This window comes from Euprymna scolopes, chromosome 43, assembly GCF_053919585.1.
Source record: "Euprymna scolopes isolate OS-2025 chromosome 43, ASM5391958v1, whole genome shotgun sequence".
Taxonomy (NCBI): domain Eukaryota; kingdom Metazoa; phylum Mollusca; class Cephalopoda; order Sepiida; family Sepiolidae; genus Euprymna; species Euprymna scolopes.
In genome coordinates this window covers 42,494,317-42,512,064 of record NC_136524.1, presented here as the reverse complement: position 1 = coordinate 42,512,064, position 17,748 = coordinate 42,494,317, and the positions used below count along the sequence as shown (strand labels likewise).

The 17,748-nt window shown below is 32.2% G+C and overlaps 1 pseudogene; it reads right to left on the bottom strand.

Moving 5' to 3' along the window:
• Nucleotides 1-3,222: 3,222 nt before the first annotated feature.
• Nucleotides 3,223-3,339, bottom strand: LOC145268567 (5S ribosomal RNA; annotated as a pseudogene).
• Between the last annotated feature and the right edge of the window lie 14,409 nt (nucleotides 3,340-17,748).

The window sequence follows — 17,748 nt, the reverse complement described above, 5'->3', positions numbered from 1 at the left end:
CTGGACCCAGACTATCGTCTGTCTCTCAGACTCCCCTCTGAGTTTTTCACTGACTAACCATCACTTCCTATATTGAGAAATCCATGCATGTCCGGCCATGTGACCAAACTCATGTGCTACCAACATGCGCGACTTGCACGTTTCCGACATTCTGATTTCCCAATAACCTATTTTTTCTTTTGTTGTTTTCACAAAGGAATTCAACCTGCATATCTAATTCATTTAAACCATATTTTATTATCCACATTCTTTCTAACAATTGAATAGTTTATTTATTACTTATTTCATCAGAATGCACAATTTACTGGACATTCCATTTAAACCTATTGTTCTTTAAAACTTATTTCCAGGGTTCGATTTCTGCTTTCTCTCATTTTATTTTCATTTTAAGTAATCTCTCTATTTTTATACTTACATGAAAAGGGGACAGCCCTTATCATGTAACACTATCAGCAGGCGTAAAGTACTGGGACTGCTGTATTGTCATTTGGTGAGTGGATCTGGACCATGCAGTGGTCTCTGGTGGGGCCTCTCCATGCCATACTAGTGGGTAATTGTTACGACTTTACCTTTTAGTGTGCTACAAAAATTTTTTCCTGTCTTTTTCTCTCTTACTTTCCCTCTCTGTACTGCTCTAACCAAGTATGCCGAACTATTCCACAAATCCCAAAACCTCAACATGAAATATCTCCAGAATAAAAACTCGAATAAACCTAGAACCCCATCTTCCAACGTAGACGCCTACTACCAGGTCTCCTTCTCCAACATCAGGGGTCTACGTTCCAACCTTCCAGAGGTTGAAACCCAATTACAGGAGACGAAACCGAACATATTATTTCTAAGTAAATCGTTATTTTCATGGCAGGTGCTCGTCTGAACTCCAATCCCTGGTTCCCCCTCGCCAATCGTTCACGAAAAACACCTGTCTAGCTGAATCCACTGTGAAAAATTTCCCACACTCTTTATCTGTGCCTAAATCAAAACGTGGATTCCATGAACAAAGCTTCTTTCTTAGAACTGCACGCCTGTGGAACTCTGTTCTCTCTGCCTGCTTCCCACCGGACTACAACTTGGATGTCTTCAAGTCCAACGTTAACAAATTCCTAATGAACCGCCCCCTTAAGTAAACACTTCATCAAATCTCCACACTAACGTAATGTACTTGCAATAACCCTTATCCCTGAGTGGCTTCCGGGCCTTAATAAGTGGTGATCACTGTGTAAAAATATATATATAGAGAGAGAGAGAGAGAAAGAGAGAGAGAGAGAAAGACAGAGAGAAAGAGAGAGAGAAAGAGAGAGAGAGGGGAGGAGAAAGAGAGAGAGAGGACGAAAGTAATAGAAAGTAAGAAAGAGAAAAGGAGGTATGGAAAAGACAAAGAAAAGGTGGGCAGAAAATGAACCATGGAAGAAGGAGAAGAAGAAAAAGGGGAAGAGTAGAAGACAGCTATTGCTTGAGGGTAATAAATATGTAATTTACTCTTGCATTTTTGTCTCTGTGACGGGACACCCAGTCAGTTCTGTAACAATCTGATGAGATTACGCCGGAACTGAAGCGTGTTGTTTGCATACATTTCTGCAGGGTCAAAGAATTGAAATATTTTGTCTTTAGGCAGAAATTGTTCCATGTAACAAAATAGTGTATCAAAACATACACAAGGACAACTTTTTAAGAGTTATTTTTTTAAATTTCGTTTGTGTCGAAGTTGGCGAATAAAAAGTGCATAAAACTTTTTTTTTTACTTGAGAATCACCACTTATCAAGGTCACTCGAGGGTAAGGGTTAATGGATGTAGGATGGTAGTATAGTAATCGTTAATGGTGTAAATTGTGTAGAATTTGATTATTTATGGGGACAGATAAACAAGAAATTGTTTACATTGGATTTGAAGGCTACCATGTTGTATTCAACTGGGAAGCAAGCGAGCGGAACAGTGTTCCACAGGCGGGAAGTTCTGGGAAAAAAAGCTTTGGTCATGGAATCTGCGTTTTATATTTAGGCACACATAGAGAGTGAGAGAAATCATTTATAATGTTTGTATCTAGTCGAGTAGTTTTTGTGAAATTTTGTCAAAGGGGAACCATAGATTGCAGTTCAGGCGAGCACGCCATGAAAATAAAGATATACCAAAGACAAGCTTAACATTGGATAAAAGAGAAATAATCCATTTTTTTGTTTTGTTTTCATCTGACCATTTTTATTTTGGGAGTGTTTCACATGTAGATGATTTGATGAGGGATACATATGGAAAATATTTCATTATTATACTAAATGAGTTATTGAATATTTAATTATGATAAAGTCGTTGGTCATAGGTCTGACAGTTTGTAACTCTTTCGCACAAAATATCATTTTAGATGCATAAATATCATCTTTCTTTTATGAAAAAAAAAACCCAGCTACTTTGATAGCAGATAAACTTTATTTCTGTCGCCTGACGAGGAACTTTTTTTTAATAAACCAATTGTCCAAAACATTAGCATGTTAAGTGTAGTGACTATATAATATTTGACTACAGGGTGGTCAAAAAGTCAGGTAACATGTTAAAGGTAGAAAAAACAATATGATCCATTATAATCTCTATTCGTTTAATATTATCTGTTTAAATATTTGAGTGTAATATATAAACTACCCCTCCTGATTTCTGGCTTTGGGGCTATGTAAAGGATAGCGTTTATGGCAAGAAGCCTGATACAATATCGTCTTTAAAGTTATTTATTGAAGAGGAGATTGCGCGGATATCAGCTGACATGATTACACGTGTTACACAATCAGTGGTTAATCGCGTCCAGCGATTGATAGAGAGAAATGGACGACAATTAACAAAATAAACATATTTCATGTTTGTTTCATTTTATATTTCAATGTATGGTACTTAAATATACGTGTATTGCTAATATCGTTTTTCTTTAAAATGTTACCTGACTTTTTGACCACCCTGTATATAAATAAAAATATTGTTTTGCTCTTTTTATTGAGCACTTTTAATAACCTCGTTTTAATTTATGGGTTTTATCTCCTGAATACATTTAACGTGGTAATGGGGCTCTTTCAGTCTTTGATAGACGATGGTTACCCACAAAGGGTTGCCTGCGCGCGAAATTATTGTGGCAGGAGGTGCACAATCTCCAACCACCCCTCTCCTGAGTCGACATTGTTAAATACCAGTGGAAAGTAAAGTACTGGAAACAACTGGAAACAAATGCCGAGATAAACGAAGAGCACATACAGCGCCTAGAATTCCCAAATGGTCACCCATCTGGTACTAACCAGGCTCAACGTTGCTTAACTTCGGTGATCTGACGACAACAGGTGTGTCAACGTGATTATGCCGTATATATATATATATATATATATATATATATATATATATATATATATATATATATATATATATATATATATATATATATATATATATATATATATATATATATATATATATATATATATATATATATATATATATATATATATATATATATATATATATATATATATATATATATATATATATATATATATATATATATATATATATATATATATATATATATATATATATATATATATATATATATATATATATATATATATATATATATATATATATATATATATATATATATATATATATATATATATATATATATATATATATATATATATATATATATATATATATATATATATATATATATATATATATATATATATATATATATATATATATATATATATATATATATATATATATATATATATATATATATATATATATATATATATATATATATATATATATATATATATATATATATATATATATATATATATATATATATATATATATATATATATATATATATATATATATATATATATATATATATATATATATATATATATATATATATATATATATATATATATATATATATATATATATATATATATATATATATATATATATATATATATACACTTGTGCCCGATATTATTCATACCCCTCGGATCTTTGAGATTTCTATAAGATTATTGCTCAAACCAGAAGGTAGACAATATTAAAGGGATTTCAAACAATAAATCAAGCATAAGCATTTAATTTAAACTCAACAAATAAATAAATTATGCAAGTTTGAAACATTATACAAAGAAAAACAATAATGGCACTAGTTCAAAATTATTCATACCTCTCTTACTAATAGTCCTTTATTCTTAATAACTGCCTGTAACCGTTTTGGATATTTATCAACAAGGTTTTTACAAGCATCAACACTGATTTTTGACCATTCTTCAATGCAGTAGTTCTCCAAATCCCTCAAATTTCTAGGTTTCCGCTTTTTAACCTCAGTTGTCAATATGTGCCAGAGGTTTTCGATAGGGTTCAGGTCGGGACTCTGGATAGGCCATTCCAAAACATTAATTTGATTATCCTCAAACCATTTCTTGACTATTTTGGCAGTATGTTTTGGATCATTATCCTGTTGAAGGACCCAGTTTGGTCCTAAATGGAGCTTCTCCGCATCCTGTCTAATGTTTTTCTGGAGTATCTCCAAATATTGCTCCTTCTTCATGGTTCCATCTATCTTGACCAAACTACCTGGACCACTAGCCAAAAAGGAGCCCCAAAACATTAGGCTACCACCACCATGTTTCACCGTGGGTATGGTGTTCTTTGGGTTGTAAGCTTCTCCTTTCTTCCTCCAAACGTAAGAAACATCCATATGGCCAAACAATTCAATTTTTGTGTCGTCAGTCCACAAAATACTTGAGAAAACGGACTCTGGAGAATTCACATGGTTCTTAGTAAACTTTAGACGTGCTGCAAGGTGTTTTCCGGTGTGCAATAGAGTCCTTCTTGGTCTTCTTCCTTTCAGACCATTTTCATGCAGAGTCCTTTGCAATGTTTGCCTTGATATTTTTATGCCAGAAGACTCCAGATTTTCTAAAATGTCCTTATTAGTGGTGGTTGGATTTGCATTAACACTTCTTACAATATTACTGGTGGCTCTAGCAGACAGTTTTCTTTTCCTTCCTCTACCAATCAAGTTGTTTGTTGTGTAGTGGCTCTGGAATGTTTTGATGATGCTCTGTACTGTTGCTGTAGGGACCTCAAATTTCTTGGAAATTGACTTTTAACCTAAACCATCCTTATGTGAATTCGCAATTTTAGTCCTAAGATCATTACTAAGCTCTTTTTTCTTCCCCATTCTAATAATTTTTATTCTTTTATTGGTTTTCAGTTGATATCATTTTAATTTCTGAAAAATGCAAAAAACGAAATGAAATTAATCAAAGGTTGTATAAAAGCATTCAAAATAAGAATCAAACAGGAAACAAACAGTCAGAAACTCGATTAATACTGAAAAAATAAGGGGGTATGATTATTTTTGAACATTGCAGATTTTATAAATAACTGTATATTTCTTTTATTACAAGTATCTCGAGATTTTAAAATGACGAAAATGATCAGAAGAGGTTTATTAAGAATATGTATCAATATGGACGTAAACAATAAATTCTAACAAAGTTACACCTAATAAACTCAATTTTCAAGGGGGGGTATGAATAATATCGGGCACAACTGTATATATATATATATATATATATATACATATATATATATATATATGCCGTATATATATTACCGTATATATATATATATGCCGTATATATATTATATATATATACGTATATATATATATATATATATATATATATATATATATATGCCGTATATATATTATATATATGCGTATATATATATGCCGTATATATATATTACCGTATATATATATATATATGCCGTATATATATATATATATATTGATATATATATATACGTAATATATATATATATATATATAGAGAGAGAGAGAGAGAGAGATACAAAGACAGAGACAGACAGAAAGACAGACAGACAGAGGACAGACAAAGAGAGAGACAAAGAGAAAGAGACACACACACATATACACAAACGCACACATACAGAACTACACCCATCCAATGTCGGGTGAAATAAGTTGGCAAAAATGAAACAATTCTTGCATCGCTTTTACGTCCCAGCATGAAGATTAAAATCAGAATAAAATTATATTAAATCTTAAACATAGTAACCTTATTTTAATTTTAATCAGAATCTCGCACACTTTGGATTTAGAAAAACGTTTAATAAAGTTTCTTAAGAAGAAAGTTAAACGTAACAAATCTTGCTTTATCAACGTCTAAGTTATAAAATTCTGATGTAAAACTGAAATATTTGTAATTTTTTAAATGTGAACTTGCGCTTACATTATGCCCCCTAAAAACCATCTATAATATAAATCTAACCTCTTTGCTTAAATGCATGTATGTATGTATGTTCCGCAAAATCTTTCTAAAACGGCGACGGATTTTCACGAGATCAGTATCGTTTTGAAGCCCGACTCTTCGGAAAACAGATATAAAAAAAAAAATTAACCAAAAACATTAATTGTTTCACCCTCAACTGGGCAGTTTTCTACAGTAAGAGGTCGCTTTTTTCGCCGATATTTTCGAAAGCCATCACTTCTTTTCGATTGTCTAGCCTTAATTTAAACGTACGTTACTTCTGGTTTGGCGATGGGCGCAACAGCAAAGACGTCACGATTTTTTTTCATATTCTTTTCCTCCTTCACGTTACGGGTTCGTGTCTGCCTACCTACTTCCACTTATTTTTTGTTTTTCTTTACTCAACACACATTTCCAAACACCCGGGCAACGCCGGGTACCCAGGCTAGTTTATAATGTTCCAAAAAACTGAAAATGTGAGGATATTTATTAGCTGATATCTACTGCCTATATGCATAACCTACGTTTGATCTTGAGATGTAATAGATACTCTTGTAAGGGTGGTTGTGTGTTTAATTGTGAAGCAGAGGCTGCCTATGGTTTAATACACCTCTCACGGATCGGCTCTGCTTGATTCCAATGGCAGGGAGAAATTCAGTACGAATGGAAACAATGCATAAATAAGTCGCCACAAGTAAGTGATGGTGAATAATGGATTTTGTTTTCAAATAAAATCATGATAACGGTTCATAAAGTAGTGCTGTGATCAGAATATATTGTAATCAGATGTAACAACGCGTGACGAATAAGATGAAGGTGGCAGTACTTCTACGCATCTGCTTTTTTCATCATGTTGAGAGTATTCTTTTTTACATATGCACCACCACTTATCAAGACCAAGAGACCACTCGAGGATAAAGGTTAAAGAGCGTACAGTAGACAATTGGACAATATAGTAATCGTTATTAATGGAAATTCGGTAAATTTTGTTAACTTATATGGAACGGCTCATCAAAAACACGTTTACGTTGGACTTGAAGACAAAACCATATTGTAGTCATCTGAAAAGCAGGAAAACGGAAGAATTCCACAGGCGTGCAGTTCTAAGAAAGAAGCTTTGTTCATGGAATCTACGTTTAGGTTTAGGCACAGATAAAGACTGGAGGATTATTGATAGTGTTTTCTGCTAGACAGGTGTTTCTTGTGAAAGTTTAGCGAGAGGGGAACCATATATTGGAGCTCAGTCGAACAGCAACGTCTGGACTATAGAGAGAGTAAAGAACTATCTTGATGCCCATCATAGTCAAATAGTTAGTGAAAAGGATAGAGCACTCTTGGGACAAAACTTCACGAATAATTGTGTGTACAGTTCCCACACTGACACCATACTCTGCACTTATTGTCTTTAGAGACACACGACGCCCCTTTCTCTATTTTTTTTATTCAGCCAATCAACTTCCTTACTCCTCCCATACGTCTCATCATTCCCCACAGACTAAATGCCTTTCTTGAATTTCTTATACCACTCAAAAGCTGATGCTCGATTCGTGCAAGATGGTCCAAAAGCCGTCTGGAGCATTCCATATATTTCTGTAGGATTTTTCTAAGTTTGAAACACAATTTCATTACACATCATTCTTCTAAAGTGTCCTCACGACCAGATCACATTTTTGAAATTCACCAGCTATGAAAATCAGGTTTTAGTAGGGTGTATTCCAATTTTTGCTGTAGCTGTTCATTTGAACCCGAAATAATAAAAGTTAGTCAGCTATCCTATAAGATGTATAGCAATAACATACTGGGTTATTACGATTTTACGACAACTGTAAATGCCTGTACAAAAAAGTCTGGAAACTTTATTGAAAGCGCCTTGTATTCCAGTTAAGTCGACGTTGCAGTAGAGGACAATTTGTGAAAGTCACTGTAGACAATTACTTCAGCTAGTGTTTTGATAAACCATTAAGAAATAATTCACTATTAATTAAATTAACATTTGCTTTCTGTGCCTCGTCTGTTTCTTGCCGTAAGCAAAATCGACCGACGATTTCGGAACATTTCAAATACTTTTCATGGTTATTCTTCAGGGAAAATATTTCTGTAATTGAACAATCTTTATTTTTATTTTGAAGGTTTTTCTTCTACATCTGTGTATCTATCTATATATCGACCAATCTGTCTATCTGTCTTTCTGATTTTATCTTTTTTTTTAATCTTTCAGACCTATCGCTCATTTTATCTATCTATCTATCTATCTATCTATCCCATTTTTAATCATTATATCCATCTATATTTGCTTTGATCTTTCTGAATTATCTTCCATTTTATCTGTCTATCTATCTATTCTTTCTGTCTATGTATTTATCTATCTATCTATCTATCTATCTACTTATTTATTTATCTGCCTATTTATTTATTTTTATCTAAATATCTATTAATATTAATTTGTTCATTCTATGTATGCATCTTAATTTCCGTGTATTTTATCTATCTATCTATCTATCTATCTATCTATCTATCTATATGTATATCTGTCTATCTATCTATGCCACTTTTAATAATCATGCCTATCTATATTTGCTTCGATCTTTCTGAATTATCTTCCGTTTTATATGTCTATCTATCTGCTCTTTCCTTCTGTCTATGTATGTATGTATGTATGTATGTATGTATCTATCTATCTGTCTGTCTATCTATTTATTTTTATCTAACTATCTATAAATTTGTCGATTCTATGTATTTATCTTAATTTCCGTTTATTCATCTATCTATCTATCTATCTATCTATCGCTATCTATCTATTATTTATCTATATATATATATTCTATCTATCTATCGCTATCTATCTATTATCTATCTATATATATACATATATATACATATATATACATATATATATATATCAGTATATACATCTTAATTATTTTTCTTTTTCATCGCTATATATTTCAATTTGATTATCATCTATATATTATGTATCTATTATCTATCTGTTGTTTACGATCTACTTCTATTTATCCAGATAATTATTATAATCTTTCTATCTATTTATATTAATTAATACTTTTCTTTTATCTATTGTAATTATCTTTTTTTCGTCTGTCTATCTCTCTCCACTATCTCTCTCCCTCTCTATTAGACCTTCAATCTCTCTATCTATTTATCGTAGTTACTATTAATCTTTGTATCGTTTTTATATTTTATATTTATCTCCTTATATATATATATATATATGCATATATATATGTATATATACATATATATATACATATAAAAAATATATATATAAAAAAATATATATATAAAAAATACCTACAACTCCAACTCTATTCGCACCTACTGAAAACCTGCCCATATATATCTATTCACCTAATTACGCATGACTCAATACTTGCTGTCTTATCCATGCTATATTGCACTTACATCTTAACCCTCCTATCATCTAAAATAGCTCGGGCACAACTCGTAGCTCAATTCTTAATACCTACTCATACTGTAACACTATACTAGACCTAAGCTAACATTAATAAAATAAAAAAAAAGGGTACGACTAAAATCACATTATCTCCTCCCTAACAAGCCCTCTTACAAACATAGACGCTTACACTGCATGAACTTCACCCACCCCCTTTATCCATTAACAAGTAAATAGCATGTCCCTAAATCACTTTGAGGAGTGTAACTAATCAGTAGATATAATCCCCAACAAACTAACCCAGTAACACTAACAACGCGGGGTCGCAGAAATACCTGGATTAGAACCTAGGCGCGGAGAAAACCCTCTCAGGGCTGACGGACCCAGTAGATCTTCCCAGATCATCCGTCTAGGAGAAGGAAAACTCTGAAACTAAACCAAAGGGGAGAGAGGCCTCTTCAGTCTTGGATGACAACCTTCCTAGAGCTGGTGACTCAAACAAATTCACCGGTTTGCAAACCTAAATTGCTTAAGGAGTAGATAGGCTCTGTCTATCGCCCGGCTTCCATACTCCTTCTTTGCCTATTAGACAAGCGCAGAGACACTATCTCAGTGATTCGACAGAAACACCCAGCGGTAGATCTTGTTTCCTGGCTAGGGCAATGAACGCCGTTCTTCCCCATTCCCAGCATGCCCCACCCCTAAAACTGAACATTTGGGAGTGCTTGAGTATAAGATATGCCTGAGCAGTTAGATTGGGTTGACCTTCTCCTAAAGGGTTGAGGGTACCGGATTGACAGTTCCTGGCTGCTGTTCCCGACTGGTAGTACAGGAGCCCTAACTCTTTGGTAGCGCTTAGAGCGGCTGCTCCATCAACAGTTGAATAATATCGGGTTGTTTGCAGTGCCATGACGCGCATGGAAAGGGACCCTGCACTCATCCCCGGTGGGCTTTCCTGAGGCCACAATCCTAATTGGAGAAAGGTCAGCTGATGGTCTACTTGTGATGCATGTCTGAAGCTCCGCATAACCTCTTGCTTAGCTCCCCCTTACCGAAACTCTTAAAAAAAAATATGACGACAGTACAATCTAAAAATAAGCTTAAACCAGGATTAGGGACAAACAAATTCAACTTGCCTCCTCCCTTGAGGCTCTCATTCACAAATATCCGTGGGCTTAGAACTAACTTAGCTGATGTTGAAGCATTTCTCTTAACAAATACCCCGGATATCTTAGCACTAAGTGAGACTAACCTACACTCCTCCATTCCCTCTAACCACTTTAACATGCCTGGATATCTCCCACTCTGCCGTAAGGACTCTGACAGACATATGCACGGACTTGGAGTTTACATTCGTAATACCCTTCCCTTGACTAGAGAAACAAACCTAGAAACAGATGATCAAGCCTTTATGTGCTTTAGACTAAACGTGCAACACAGTATTAGCTACTATTATTTTCTCTACCGCTCTCCCTCGACTCAGGACTGCTCCATAATAAACAAAGTATCTGACAGCATAGACACGGCACTGTCCCTCGACACTAGCGCACAAATACATGTGTTTGGTGACTTTAATGTCCACCATAAAAACTGGCTTGGATTCTCTGCTCACACAGATGCAGCGGGCAGCACAACCCATAGCTTCGCTATATCTCACTCCCTATCACAAATTGTTACGTTTCCAACCCGTTTCCCTGACCAGGAAGAACAACACGCATCACTTCTAGATCTGTTTTTGACCACAGTTCCCGATGACTGCATAGCGAAGGCCCACAGCCCACTCGGGAACGCTGATCATGCAGTGATAATGGTTGAAATCGCCCTAAACTCTAGACCCAAAACTGAAGAGCCAGTGCTCAAAACAACGAGATATTATAATAAGGCTGACTGGGAAGCCATCAGGGAACTAATTAGAGATGCTCCATGGAAAAATATTTTCTCTCTCCCTGCTGAACAGTGTGCAAACGAGACCACTGACTGGTTCAAAACTGCAATCGAAGCGCATGTTCCCATGCGGAAATTTTATAGTAAGCCCCACTCTCCCCAATGGTTTACGTCGACTTGTGCAACTGCCATTACTCAAAAGCAGCATGCATACCGTAGGTTTAACCGACATAAGTCCAGTTCAAACAGACTGAAGTATATAGAAGCTAGAAATAACGTTAAGAAAGAAATAGCGACAGCTAAGAGAGAATTTACGGAAACCACTAAAAAGCGCATCGAAGCACAAAAACTAGGAACTCGAGACTTCTGGAAAATCTACAACAGTGTAGTAAATAATGGGCAATCGACAATTCCCCCACTAACCAACAATCACGAGGTTGTCTCCTCAGCAACCGACAAGGCTAACATGCTTGCCAGTCGGTTTGCCTCAAACTCCACACTGGACCCTTCCAACCACCCCCTACCTGACTTTCCTATGCGGACAGACGCCACACTAGACGATCTGAAAACCACCCCTGCTCAGGTGCATGCTATCATAAAAAACCTTGACACCTCAAAAGCATGTGGACCCGATCTTATCCCAGCTGTGCTATTAAAAAAGTGCTCAGCCGAAGTAGCTCCAGTTCTCTCCAAACTCTACAACAAATGTCTTAATGAAGCTTGCTTTCCGGGCTGTTGGAAAACTGCTTCTGTTGTACCAGTATTCAAGAATTCTGGTGAAAGGACAGACCCATCAAATTATCGCCCCATTAGCCTCCTTCCACTTTTTGCCAAAATATTTGAGACCATAATTAACCACGCTCTAATCCATCATCTTACAGATGCTAAACTACTGACTGACAAACAATATGGATTTAGACAAGCCCGTTCCACAGCAGACATCCTCACCGTGATCTCTGAACGTATATACCAATCACTGGACAAAGCGGGGGAAGGCAGAGCGGTAGCTCTAGATATATCTAAGGCTTTTGACAGGGTATGGCATGAGGGTCTCCTCAGTAAAATCAGATCATACGGTATCACTGGTAGAATACTTAACATAATTAAATCCTTCTTAGATAAGAGAAAAATCCAGGTAGTCCTCGACGGTCGCACATCTAAACAATATGATATAAATGCGGGAGTGCCCCAGGGTTCTATCCTTGGACCTCTATTGTTCCTGATATTCATAAATGACCTCCCCGACAACATTGCCTCTGAGATGGGTATATATGCTGATGACACTACACTCTATGGCAGACACGACAGGAAGACGAATGAACACATTTCTAAAGAAATGGCAGAAACACTAGAGGAAGACCTCCAATCTGTAGTGGAATGGGGACAAAAGTGGTTGGTCGCGTTCAATGCTGCCAAGACTAAACTAGTTTCATTCAATAATTACAAGAAACCCTCTCTACCACCAATAGCAATGGCCAACGACTCTTTATCTGAGAGTCCATCTTTCAAACTCCTTGGCCTAACGTTCACAGGAAACATGAGTTGGAACAATTACATTGAAGGCATTGCCAGGGCCGCTGCAAGAAAGGTGGGCTCTCTCTACCGTGCTAGAAAACTACTAACACCCGAAAGTATCCTGTACCTCTATAAGGCCACCATTCGCCCATGTATGGAGTATTGCTGCCACATCTGGGCTGGTGCATCTGCTACTAGTCTCTCGCTCCTTGACAAGGTTCAAAAGAGAGTCGCAAATCTGATAGGCCCTGAACTGGCATCTAAGCTTCAGCCTCTGTCCCATCGACGAAATGTTGCATCCCTCTGCCTGTTCTACAAGTATTTTAGTGGTGAATGCTCTGATGAACTGCAATCACTTGTGCCCCCACGACGCGAGCACCCTCGACAAACCCGACAGGCTACTAGATCCCACCCCCACACTGTAGAGGTCCCTAGATGTAAAAGATCTTTTTACTCCAATAGTTTCTTCCCCAGAACCGCAAGACTCTGGAATTCCATTCCAGGTCCCTGCTTCCCCAACAGTACTGACGTGCAGAAGTTCAAGTGTAACGTGAACCGACACCTTGCTGCCCAAATCCCTACATAGTACCCCAGTAGTTGTTGCCCCTGATAGTAGCCCCCTACACCAAAGTGGCAATTTGCCTTGTTTGGGGTGAAAATGTAATAAAAAAAAAAAAAAAAAAAAAAAAAAAATATATAACAGAAAGAAAATTAAAACTGTAAGTTGAACTTTACAATCAAAATTTATTGTTCGATTGAATACTCACAAAAAAAGCAATTTACAATGTCCGTATTCCGCGGAGTTTCATAGAATGCTATTCTTGTTATTCTTGTCATCAGAGGACATAAGGAAATCAGCAAATTATATTTGTAGCAAGGCTAGAATTTGCTAGTTAAGGCATTAAGTGAAACCGCAATTTCTTGTAGTTATAAATTGCCAAATAAAAAAAAGTGAAAAAATGTTGGATATGTAAAAAAAAAAAAAGAAAAATAAATGAATAAAAACTAAAAATAAAAACGAACCGCGCATAATATTTCAGTTTGCATAGAAATCCTCTCAAGTTTATCTGAAATGCAATAAATAAATATATATATATATATATATATATACATATATATATATATATACATATATATATATGTATATATATATATATATGATAACAATCTGTCTTTCTATTTTATATATATTTGTCTATATGAATATACATTCAATCGTTCAAGTTTTCTATTTATTAATTTATTAATTAATAATCTTTCTCAATCCTCCGTTTTATTTTATGCACATTATTTTTCTATCCTTATTTTATTTATAGTTTTTTTCGTTCTAACTTTTCGTGCTTTCTGCTTTCATCCATCCCTGTTTCCTTCTATCTTTTGTTTTTATTTCATAGTTCTATTTTAGTTCTGTCTTAGTGTTTCTCTATTCTTGTTTTGTCGTTTTTTAAATTCTTTTATTCGATAAAAATTGTCTTGCACTTTCTTTGTCTTCTTTATTGTTTGTTTCGTTCGTATTTCATTTCTTTTATTTATTTTCTTTTCTTATTATTAATTAGTTTTTTCTTTGTACCAAAAGCAAAAAATACCAAATACATTCCTAATTCAAGATAAAATGTAAAGAAAATGTATTAATACAATAAGACGAAACGATAATCAGATAATAAAGTTTATAATATTTTTGATGTAAAAATTGCCAAAAAAAAAAATATATATATATATAAATAAATAAAATAAAAAATAAAAATGAATTAATAAAGCATGAAAAAAAACCTAGAAGGGGATATAACTCTGATTTGTTGGTCTTACGCCATATCGACTGGTTGGGTTACTAAAAGTTAGCGTACAATACTTGATATAAACGACTCCTTTTACACGAGTAATAACTTTAATTTCGTATCATCATTTTGCATGTTTGATAAAATATCGTTTGATTAAACAATTCAAAAGTTTTTATTTCTATTTATCCCATCTATTTTTTGGATTCAGCGGATTACTGTTCTCATCTTGAGTGTGATTTTCACAACGTTTCGGTCGACGTAACCTCCAACCTTTCTTTATGTGTATCTTGTCGAACTCAGGCATGTTTCTGTCGAACTTGGGAATTTGGACGGAATTCCGTGTGGAACCCTTTATTTATTTCATGGGGTAGCATGTTCTTGTTCCGTCAGCCATGATTGGATAGAGGTCCTAAGTAATTCGCAATTGTATTTTTGTCGGTCGCCACAATGAGGATTGAACCTTCAACCTTCAGGATAATATCACTTCTTACAATATTCTCCTGAATGATGTAGATTCAATCCTAAATAAAGTGTTTCGCTCGAAATTCCGTCCAAAATCCGAAGAGTGATAATGAACTTATGAAAAAGACTAAGAAAATTTAAGAAATTTGTATGATGAATACAAAAATGATCATTTTTATTCACATAAATAAGTGTTAAGATTTATTTGTATTAATGTATGCATTTATATGACTAAATGGAAATGTTTATATATTCATACAAATATCTTACAATAAGTATCCTCTTACATAAATAATTCTTAATGTCAAATATTTGTATGAATAAATGCTAATATTAATCTATTTATGATAATATTTATATTAATATGTGTTAATATGTATCTATTTATGTTAATATTTATATCAATGTGTTAATATTTATTTATTTATGTTGATATTTATATTAATATATGCTAATATTTATCTATTTATGTTAATATCTACATCAATATGTGTTAATATTTATCTAATTATGTGTAAAGTATTTATGTCTATCAGTTAATACCAATAAATGTAATTAGTTATCTATATATATAAAACAAAAATATAAACATTTATAAATTTATATGAAAAAATGTTGATGTTTATCATTTTCTATGAACAAATGATGATATTTATCATTTTATATAAAAAAAATGTTACCGGTTATCTATTTAGATAAATGCAAAATTTATCTTTTTATACAAATAAATGCAAATATTTTTCTATTTATATCAATAAATGATATTACGTATCTAATTATATGAACAAATTCGATTATTTATCTATTTATATAAATAAATGCAAATATTAATCTATTTATGAGAATAAATGCAAAATTTATCTATTTATATAAATAAATACAAATATTTATCTGTTTATATAAATAAATGCAAATATAAATCTATTTATATGAATAAATACAAATATTTATCTATTTATATGAATAGATACAAATATTTATCTATTTATATGAATAAATGAATTTTTTCTATTTATATGAATAACCGCAAATATTTATCTACTAATATGAATAAATGCAAATTGTATCTGTATGAATAAATATAATTTAATACTCTATTTATATGAATAAATGCAAAATTTTCCTATTTATAAGAATACATTCGACAATTATCTATTTATATAAGAAAATACAAAAATTATATACTTATATATGACTACAAAAATGTATCTATTTATATTTGTAAATGCAAAATTTTCCTATTTATTTAAATAAATACAAATATTTATATATTTATATGAATACATGCCAAAATTTGTTTATATATATATATATATATATATATATATATATATATATGAATAAATACAAATAATTATAAATTTATATGAATAAATGCAAAATTTATCTATTTATATGAATATATATGAATAAATGCAAAATTTATCTATTTATATGAATATATGTGGATAAAAGACAATTTTTTTTATTTATATGAATAAATACAAATAGTTATCTATTTATATGAATAAATGCAAAATTTATCTATTTATAAGAATAAATACCAATATTTATCTATCTATTTATATGAATGAATGTCAACATTTATCTATTTATATGAATAAATGCAAATAATAATCGATTTATAGAAATAAATACAAATATTTATCTATTATAGGAATAAATGCAAATATTTATCTATTTATATAATAAATGCAAATAATTATCAATTTATATGAATAAATCCAAAATTGATCTATTTATATAAATGACTGCAAAATTTATCTATTTATATTATTAAATAAAAATATTTATCTATTTACATGAATAAATGCAAAATTTAGCTATTTATATAAATAAATACAAAATCAATCTATTCATATGAATGAATAAAATATTTATCTAATCTAGGAATAAAGGCAAATATTCTTCTATTTATATGAATAAATATAAATAATTATCTGTTTATGAATAAATGTAAAATTTATCTATTTATATTAATAAATGCAAATAATTTTCTATTTATATAAATAAATGCAAAGTTTATCGATTTATAAGAATAAAGGCAAATATATCCCTATTTATATCAATAAATACAAATGATTATCTATTTATATGACTAAATGCAATATTTATCTATTTATATGAATAAATGCAAATTTATCTATTCATATGAATAAATGCTAATATTTATCTATTTATATAAATACATGAAAAATTTATCTATTTATATGAATAAATTCAAATATTTATCTACTATCTGAATAAATGCTAAATTTATCTATTTATATGAATGAATGCAAACATTTATCTATTTATATGAATAAATGCAGGATTTATCTATTTACAGGAATAAATGCAAAATGTATCTATTTATAGGAATACATGCAAATTTATCTATTTATA